The following is a 10,399-nucleotide window of genomic DNA, read 5'->3' as shown; positions in this document are numbered from 1 at the left end:
CCGCTCCAGTATTAAGTTGCAAAGCAACGGACAATTGCATTAAGTATGGTGCGTAATGTAATCAACAACTACATCCTCGGACATAGCATCAATGTTTTATCCCTAGTGGCAACGACACAACACAACCTTAGGGGTTTCGTCACTCCCCCAGGTGTCAATGCGGGCATGAACCCACTATCGAGCATAAATACTCCCTCTTGGAGTTAAAAGCAAAAACTTGGCCGAGCCTCTACTAGTAACGGAGAGCATGCAAGATCATAAACAACACATATGTAATAACTTGATAATTAACATGACATGGTATTCTCTATCCATCGGATCCCGACAAACACAACATATAGAATTACGAGATAGATGATCTTGATCATGTTAGGCAGCTCACAAGATCCAACAATGAAGCACAATGAGGAGAAGACAACCATCTAGCTACTGCTATGGACCCATAGTCCGGGGGTGAACTACTCACTCATCACTCCGGAGGCGACCATGGCGGTGTAGAGTCCTCCGGGAGATGAATCCCCTCTCCGGCGGGGTGCCGGGAGGAGATCTCCGAGAATCCCCCGAGATGGGATCGGCGGCGGCGGCGTCTCGGTGAGGTTCTCCGTATCGTGGTTTTTCGCATCGGGGGTTTCGCGACGGAGGCTTTAAGTAGGCGGAAGGGCGAGTCGGGGGCACGACGAGGGGCCACACCATAGGGCGGCGCGGCCCCCCCGGGCCGCGCCGCCTTGTGGTGTCGCCACCTCGTGGCCCCACTTCGTATGTTCTTCGGTCTTCGGAAGCTCCGTGAAAAAATAGGCCCCTGGGTCTTTGTTTCGTCCAATTCGAGAATATTTCGTTACTAGGATTTCTGAAACCAAAAACAGCAGAAAACAGGAACTGGCACTTCGGCATCTTGTTAATAGGTTAGTTCCAGAAAATGCACGAATATGACATAAAGTGTGCATAAAACATGTAGGTATCATCAATAATATAGCATAGAACATAAGAAATTATCGATACGTCGGAGACGTATCAATCACCTCAAGTTTAAGTATTGCATTGACCGAGACATACAAATAACGACTTGCCCGTCGTATCTCAATGTATGCCAGTCTGATTCGCAAAACACTTTAGCCGAGTCCATCCAAGTTGGATTAACATCATCATGCCCATACAAAGTGTAACCGAGTCATCAACCGACTTTCACATTAGTCTAATTCGTGTGTCCAACACAACCTCCACGACAAAGGAAAATCTAGTATGCACAACATGAAAACATAGTTCCACAACCGAATACATATTCAATGATACATACAAAGTGTTCGTACAAGAACGACTTAATATATAATGTATACATTGTGAATTACATCATACTCTCCAGAGCATATTCCCAACAGATCTACCCTAACACGTCACAAATTGACTCAAGTTTGGTACCCATTGCAAGCCTTGATATAACACCTTGACGATGATTCATGAAATTTACAAACTTATAACCCCTATATAGCGAAAAATCAATAGTTGTTTACTCTAGAAGGTGGGCTATTTGTTAGATTCTACCCAATTTTCTTGATATATATTGAAGGGTATTATGAACACAAATACGAAAAATGCATTATTATACATCAAAAAGCATAAGTTCTTTAGTTATGTTTTTCATAGATCATTGGTGAAATCCATTGTAAAAAAATTCTTAACCATCCTAAACTAAATAAGCAAAATAAAAATTGTGATGCAATATATGATAGCACAATAAAAAATTAACATGTAATCATAAATATTAAAATCATATAAATTTTGACCTTCAAATATAATTCTAGGTCTGAATTTTATAACTGAAGATGGTATTTAGGATAATGCATCAAAGTAGAGCCAAAAACATACATTTAATAAACGAATTAGTTAGGCTGAAGTTAAAAAATTAGTATAAATAGTAAAATGGTTAAATTTAAGTCAAGTAGCACACATCAAGTTTAAACTTGTTCGCTTTCATCCGCTTCCATTCACATCCATGGGCGGAGCATCGTGGAGATGAAACTGGGTCACGACCCCCACTTCTAAAGTGCAAATTTCTCTTTACTAGGTGTTATCACCAGAATTTGACCAAGTCAGAGGTGGGCCGCGATCGAAGATGGGTGTGAAGAAATATATATATAGGAGAAGTATGTGGATCGGCCTTTTTACCAAGTTGGGCTTAATTGCCCGTGTATACGTAACATATTAGATCGTATCTTAGTTTAGAGATAGAATCTTATTCGTGCACGGTTTGGTGCACGCCCACATTAGAAAGTCCAGGGGACTATAAATATGTACCTAGGGTTTATGGAATAAACAACAACTCACGTTCAACCCCAAAAACAAACCAATCTCGGCGCATCGCCAACTCCTTCGTCTCGAGGGTTTCTATCGGGTAGCGACATGTCTGCCTAGATCGCATCTTGCGATCTAGGCAGCACAAGCTCACGTTGTTCATGCGTTGCTCGTACTGAAGCGCTTTTGATGGCGAGCAACGTAGTTATCATTAGATGTGTTAGGGTTAGCATTGTTCTTCGTTTAAGCATGCTCACTTAGTGCAACCCTTGCATATCTAGCCGTCCTCACGCCTATCTCAGGTGTGGGGGCGGCACCCCGCTTGATCATTATTTAGTAGATCTGATCCGTTACGATTGCTCCTTGTTCTACAAGGATTAGTTTAATATCTGCAATAGTTTGGCCTTACAAAGGGGGAGGATCCTGTGGCACGTAGGGTGGCGTTCGCAAGTCCTAAACGGGATGTTCCTAGGATCAACTTCATGTTGGTTTTTGGCCTTGTTTAGGATCGGCTTACGAGCACCGTGCGTGGCCATCCGGCCCAACCTGGAGTAGGATGATCCGATTATGTGGTGAAAACCCTAAATCGTCGTAGATCTCATTAGCTTCATCTTGATCAAGCAGGACCACCAAGTATTCGTACACCCCGTACGGATCATGGGTGGATCGGCTCTTTGAGCCGATTCACGGGATAACTCGAGAGCCGATCGAGGCTCGTATTTAATGTTTACGTGTATGCCCTGCGGAGAAACTAAGCGAGGCGATATCATCACCTTCCGACCAGGTATAGGTCAGGTGGCACGCCCTGCACGCTCGCAACGCCGCGTGTGACCGGAAGAGCATTGCGGGCCGTCGCTCGGAGGGGTCTCGGCCAGCCGCGGCTCTAGGCTCCCCCGGCTCTACGGTGTTGACAAGGCCGCTGCCCGCCGGTGGGTTTTGGCGGTCAACACATTCCGGCACGCCCGGTGGGACGATCGCCTACATCAACCACATCGCCATCTACATCCGAGATGGCGGACGGCACGCCGATCACCTACGAGGATCTGCCCGACGACCTCAAGAAGCAATACAACGAGATCAAGGCTACCCTCGAAGCCGACCTCATCGGCTCTTTTCGGAGAACCCGTTACGGTGGCATCGGATGGAAGGGGTTCTCCCCGGAAGGTGCACTCGATGGGATAGACCTCTCTTCCCCGTCGGAGGAACGCACCGAGGTGCACGGCGAGGAGATCAACTACCCGGTGGCTCACTCGCTACACCGCCACTCCGAGAACTTGGTCAACGTCTCTGGAGCGTGTCGCTCTGCGCGTGATCCGAGAGATCATGAGCCACCGGTACTCGCCGTCGGGACCAGCTCTCGGGACTCATCAAGGAGAGTTGCCTTTCCGGTCCCGTCCACCGCTGCCGTTTACGTTGGCAGCACCGGCTGAAGTGCCGACTACACCGGCATTCCTCGTCTACGGGGTGGTGGCGACCCCGGTGACTACCGAGTTCTTGATGGAGGCGCCTAAGGAGATCCCTCATGGATACGCGTGCATGTATGTGCCGGATTGTGGTGACTGGGCACTCACAAACCAGGCCACAACATCGGGGACTCCGGCGAAGACTGGAGGAACGTCGGCGACGGAGCAGACGTGGCTAACTAAATACGCCACGCCGACGAAACTCCCGAGCCCAGCTCCTGCAGGCGGCTCGGAGCTGGAAAAGCAAATGTGGCAGGCCAAGTACGCCACCCCGGCGAATCTTCGAGTGCAACTCCTACGGCCAGCACGGCGGATCGGATCGGTACCATGCCGAGAGACCAGTTCGGCATGATGCCGAAAAGAAGGGCGGTCGGCTATTCCAAGCCGTACCACGACGATTACGAGATGATCCCGCTGCCACCAAAATATCGGCTCCACGACTTCTCCAAATTCGGTGGATCGGATGGCTCCCGGCTCCATCGAGCACGTCGGCCGATATTTGGCTCAACTAGGACCGGCTTCGGTGTCGGATCAGCTACGCGTGAGGCTCTTTTCACGAGTCCCTCACGGGATCGGCTTTTGGATGGTACACCTCTCTACCGGCGAACTCCATCCGGTCTTGGAAGCAATTGGAAGAACGAGTTCCATATGCAATACCATTCGAAGCTTCCGAGTGCGGCATTGCCGATCTAGCACAACTACGTCGAAAGCGCGGGGAAACGGTGACGAGAATACATCCGGCGCTTCGGGAATCTTAGGAACCGATGTTATTCGGTTCGTATAGCTGAAAAGGAAGCGATCGAGTTGGCGGTAGCGAGGCCTTGCAACACGGCTAAAGGACATGGCCTCCCAAGCAGATTATCCCTCAACGGCGCACATGGTTCGGAAACTATCGGCATATGAACAGCGCCACCCCGACCTGTACCAAGACAAGTTCAAGCGTGCGGTAGTCATGGTCGATACGGAGGAGGATGAAGTGCACGCGGGAGGCCAAGAGATAGCAGTGGCTGAGTGGACTCGGGGAGGAACCCCTGTGGCTGCAAATGGGTAAAGCCACCGGGGCCGCCCGGGGGATTTGATTTTGACGTGACCAAGGCCGAACAAATCTTCGACCTCCTGCTCAAGGAGAAACGGTTGACGGTTCTCGAAGGTCTCAAGTTCCCCACGGCGAAAGAGCTAAACGGAAAGCCGTACTGCAAATTCCACAACTCGCTTTCCCATGCCACCAACGACTGCCGGGTGTGGCGTCGGCACATCCAAGCGGCGATAGAGAAGGGGCGGCTAATTTTCAACCGAGTACGCCATGAAGGTCGACACCCAACCCTTCCCCGCCGTTAACATGGTAGGAATCACCTACCACGAAGGTTGCCGGCCAGGCCCCTCGTTCGGCATCAACATGGTAGGGCACGGAAACCACTGCGGCAAAGATGGAGATGAGGGCGGCTGCTCTCACGGCAAGGATACGGATGAGGCCGCTCCATGCGATCGGCTCCGTCGTGATGGCAAGCGCTATGTCACGGAGGGAGAGGTGAAGAATATAAGATATCGGCGACCCCTCTCGATCACCTCCTCAACAAATATGTTAATCGGTATGGTCAACGCCGGCGACCCTATTACGGTGATAGAGAAGATCGTTTGGCTAGAGAAGCCGAGAAGACATCGTCGGCGGGATCACGATGAGGAGGAGCATGAGCGCTATGCCACGGAAGCATCAAGGGAGCAAGACGACAACGCCGGGCATTGGGACTGCCCCTTCTTCGGACACTTGCTGGGATTCGGGAATGAGCCGATTGCCCACAATCGGCAATTGCCCAGAATGCAATCGAGAAAAGAAGGAGGCAGCCAACGTGTCCGTGTTCGAGCGCTTAGGGCCTCTCCCACCACAAAGCAAATGCGGCTGAGTCACCTCGTTGGGCAGATCTTGAAGATTCGGAAGACGAGGGAGAAGTGGAAGAAGACAGGTACCACCGGCCAAGGTGGTGCCACGACGGACTCAGCCGTTCCCGAAGCGCGGGGTTCAGCGATTGCGCGGCACTGGAGGAAGCCGAAAGGTTGTACCGCATACGCTAAGAAAGGCACGGCCCGATCTGGCTGCAAAGGTTCGGCGAACCCTGGATGAAGAGGGTCGTCCACGGAAAATGGAGTGGCGCCCTAAACGGAGGAAAGCCGATGATGAGACATCGGGCTGGCACAAACATGGTACTCGTCTTGCCGACGGAGCGTAGCGCTCCACGACTCTACGGAGCACACAAGGTGGACGACAGCGGGCGCATCAAGTCGAGAGGTTGGGTTGGTTTCATCCGGCTCGACCAAGTAGCAAGATCAAACTAATGGGCAAACCAGGAGAGGCTGATCCTTGTGATCGGCCCCAAAAATTTACGAAGGGAACTTACAAAACCTTCAACGAACAAGCAACGTGGAGGCCGATTCCAGCAATCGGCCAGAATTATCCTCACCTACCTCTCTGCCTGGGTTCAACATGTTATCCAACAGAGCCGATACCATCAATTTTCTTGACGAGAATCGGCTCGGGGGGCACCCGGGTATATGGAAATACGAGGATATGCAACGAAGCATCTCATTCTATGGGGGCCGATGCACGGTGTCGGCCGTAAAAATAAAAAAAGTGAGAATTCGAAAATTTTTCGAGCACAGCCGATGCAGCGGACATCGACTTCAGGAATCAAGAAACAGCCGATGCGTAGCCATCGACTCTAGTTGTGCGAGGATTATCAAGCCTTCACCAAATCCAGGATTTCCAATCTGTGGGGCTAGTGCAGCTGAAACGAAAGATTATCGGCTGTCAGAGGAAGAAAGAGGATCGGCTGTGGCATATTCTCGCCTCGAGTAAGAACTCGGGGGGCAGCTCACCTTGAAGGCTTTCCGCTCAGAGAGGCCGATTTGTGTTCAAATCGGCTGACGCTGCATAAGGAACTTCCCCGCACACAATCAGGCCCAGGTCTACACAGTTCATGCGCGTATTCCTCGTCTCTGCTTTACCTTGGCTGAGACTCGGGGGGCAACAAGCCTGGAAGATGCCCTCCTGTTCTTGGGAGCCGATCGGGGTGACCTCGGCTGCGGCTGCATCATGGCCGTCTCGGGCGAGGAGCCCGGGAAGGAAAAGCCGACGCCTAGTACGGGGCTTGGACTGTGTCTGTTGCTTGCAAGAAAGGAAAGAAGTCCGACGCGTTGCTCTGTCGGTCTTAGCATGGCAAACGGAGGGAATGAAATTGGAGCGATTAAAGGATAAATGGAAAGAACAATTTCATTAATTCCAAGGAGCGGCTTTACAAGAAAGAGCCGATGGCTCTCAAAAGAGGGATCCGGTGCCTAGTGCACTGCTACTACTAGTCCTATACTACTAGTCGTCGCTGTCCTCATCATCGCCGCCGTCGACGTCGTCGGCGCGCTGCTCCCGAGGAGCTCTTCGTCGCTGCTGCCCCGGCCCTTGGCCGGAGCCTCTTCCTCCTCGTCATCATCATCATCCTCGCTGTCCGCCCAGGAGCGGAAGCGCTTGGTCGGCGGGTACCCGATGGAGGAGGAAGAGTCGTCCTCCTCCTCTTCCTCTTCGTCATCATCCTCGTCCTCGCTGTCCGCCCACATGCGGGGGCGCTTCTTCGGCGGGAGCTGGGTAGGAGGAGAGGCTTTGGTCTTCGCTGCTTCTCCTTCTTTTTTCTCCTTGTCGGAGGAGAAGGGATTCACTGCGGGGTGGAGACTGCCTTCGGTCTTCTTCTTCGGCGAAGATTGGGGGAAGAGTTTTGAGAAGGAAGAGGAAGAGGAAGACATTGCTACGGGAAGAGGGGGTTTTTTGGTGCCGATAGCAGGGATGGAATAGAGGATATGAGAGAGAGCTAACCGGTCGGCGCGGTTAAATAATGATGAATCCGGCGAAGGATTAATGCCATTACAACTTCCAAGGGATCGATGCTAAAGCTGTCAGGATTTTTAGAGAAGCTGAGAAGACAGGGCATAATGATGACGGATGCTGTAACGGCTCTGCTCTGCTACGACGTGACCTCTCGAAGGGAAAGCATAATGATTTTGGAAATATCATTTCCAAAACCAGGGGGGCATGTGTTATCACCAGAATTTGACCAAGTCAGAGGTGGGCCGCGATCGAAGATGGGTGTGAAGAAATATATATATAGGAGAAGTATGTGGATCGGCCTTTTTACCAAGTTGGGCTTAATTGCCCGTGTATCTGTAACATATTAGATCGTATCTTAGTTTAGAGATAGAATCTTATTCGTGCACGGTTTGGTGCACGCCCACATTAGAAAGTCCAGGGGACTATAAATATGTACCTAGGGTTTATGGAATAAACAACAACTCACGTTCAACCCCAAAAACAAACCAATCTCGGCGCATCGCCAACTCCTTCGTCTCGAGGGTTTCTATCAGGTAAGCGACATGCTGCCTAGATCGCATCTTGCGATCTAGGCAGCACAAGCCCCACGTTGTTCATGCGTTGCTCGTACTGAAGCGCTTTTGATGGCGAGCAACGTAGTTATCATTAGATGTGTTAGGGTTAGCATTGTTCTTCGTTTAAGCATGCTCACGTAGTGCAACCCTTGCATATCTAGCCGTCCTCACGCCTATCTCAGGTGTGGGGGCGGCACCCCGCTTGATCATTATTTAGTAGATCTGATCCGTTACGATTGCTCCTTGTCCTACAAGGATTAGTTTAATATCTCGCAATAGTTTGGCCTTACAAAGGGGGAGGATCCTGTGGCACGTAGGGTGGCGTTCGCAAGTCCTAAACGGGATGTTCCTAGGATCAACTTCATGTTGGTTTTTTGGCCTTGTTTAGGATCGAGCTTACGAGCACCGTGCGTGGCCATCTGGCCCAACCCGGAGTAGGATGATCCGATTATGTGGTGAAAACCCTAAATCGTCGTAGATCTCATTAGCTTCATCTTGATCAAGCAGGACCACCAAGTATTCGTACACCCCGTACGGATCATGGGTGGATCGGCTCTTTGAGCCGATTCACAGGATAACCTGAGAGCCGATCGAGGCTCGTATTTAATGTTTACGTGTATGCCCTGCAGGAAACTAAGCGAGGCAGTATCATCACCTTCCTGACCAGGTATAGGTCAGGTGGCACGCCCTTGCACTTCGCAACGCCGCGTGTGACCAGAAGAGCATTGCGGGCCGTCGCTCGGAGGGGTCTCAGCCAGCCGCAGCTCTAGGCTCCCCCCGGCTCTACAGTGTTGACAAGGCCGCTGCCCGCCGGTGGGTTTTGGCAGTCAACACTAGGTATAATCACTGCACATGGTCCAGCCCATCAGCCGATTAATAGCTCGTCCAGTTTTGCAGCGATTGAAGGAGTAGGCATGTTCGTCCAGTCTGCATCCATGGGTTCCTGTGTGACTGCTCCGCCAGTTGTTGTGCTGCTACTGCTCTGCCCCGCTAGGCTATATGCTTGGCTATACTAGATTCGGTTCTGATTATTTTATAGGGATTGGGATGTACTTGATGGCTTGATACCTCTGCCCAGATTAGGCAATTTTGAAATTTAGATGTATCAATGCAAATTTTATCGAACAAGACCAGCAGCCAAACGAACCTGTCATATTTAATTGATTCAAAAATTAGGTATGAAGATGTAATCGCGAAGAGCATGTCTTTTGTTTATTACCAATGTTCTTTTCTTTCGAGTGCCAAAATTATACTTCCCCCGTTTGGAAACAAGTATCACAGATTTATCTAGACATGCATGTATCTAGACGTGTGTATCTAGATAAATTTGTGACACTTATTTACAAGCGGAAAGAGTTTATCTCTTGCTTTTTCATGAAAAAAATATAACTTGTCAGTTTGTTCGAGAGTACACCCTAAAAAGTGTGTTACTCCTAAAATATATCTCATCATGACAGTGCCACCAATTATCCATTGTAGGAGTATTTATTATGTGACTTAACCATTATTTTGCCTTTTTTTTTGTTTCCTATGGAATTTGCCCCCTCTTGTTTTTTGTCCACGCTCCGCCACTGTTCACATCCACTTTGCAATATGCAAGCACACTGTAGGAAAGTGTGCTCTCCGTCAGAGTGTGGCCACAGTGAGGTAATGTGATATCTCTTCAAAGGGCATATTTGTTAGATGTAAATTCATTTAATAACTAAGCAGATTTATGAGATGCAAACAAAACAATATGTGAATCTGGTGCATTAGGATGGAGGTACATGTAGCAATGCACCAGGAAGCAAGTGTTCTAGTTACCAATTGATTCAGGCTGCTAACCTCTATTGAGCACTATAAATCCAACAACAATGGCCGATTCTTTCCCAGAAAAACACACCCAAATTGTTATGGTTCTTTACATGTAATATAGGTGTCATGCTAAGGAGATTTTTTGACAAGGTGACCAATTGTGTGGGCTGATGTGGCAAACAAGGAGACTACCGGCTCGAATAGCCGTTAATGGCCCCGCCCCTATCATAACCCTAGATGGCTAAAGCAGACATTCTGGTCACGTGTCCCCATGTGTCACCTCTCTTTATCTCTCCTCCCCATGGATACTACGAATCTCGTCAGCAATGCGGGAGTCAGAGGTTGTGGTTACGGAGGTTTCTCGCTAGCCTTGGAGACTTAGGCATGGAAAACATCAAGATTTGCGGCAACTCCAACCCTCTCACATGAGG

This window comes from Lolium rigidum, chromosome 4, assembly GCF_022539505.1.
Source record: "Lolium rigidum isolate FL_2022 chromosome 4, APGP_CSIRO_Lrig_0.1, whole genome shotgun sequence".
NCBI lineage: Eukaryota > Viridiplantae > Streptophyta > Magnoliopsida > Poales > Poaceae > Lolium > Lolium rigidum.
The sequence above is the reverse complement of the archived record's forward strand: the minus strand, read 5'-3'. Positions refer to the sequence as shown.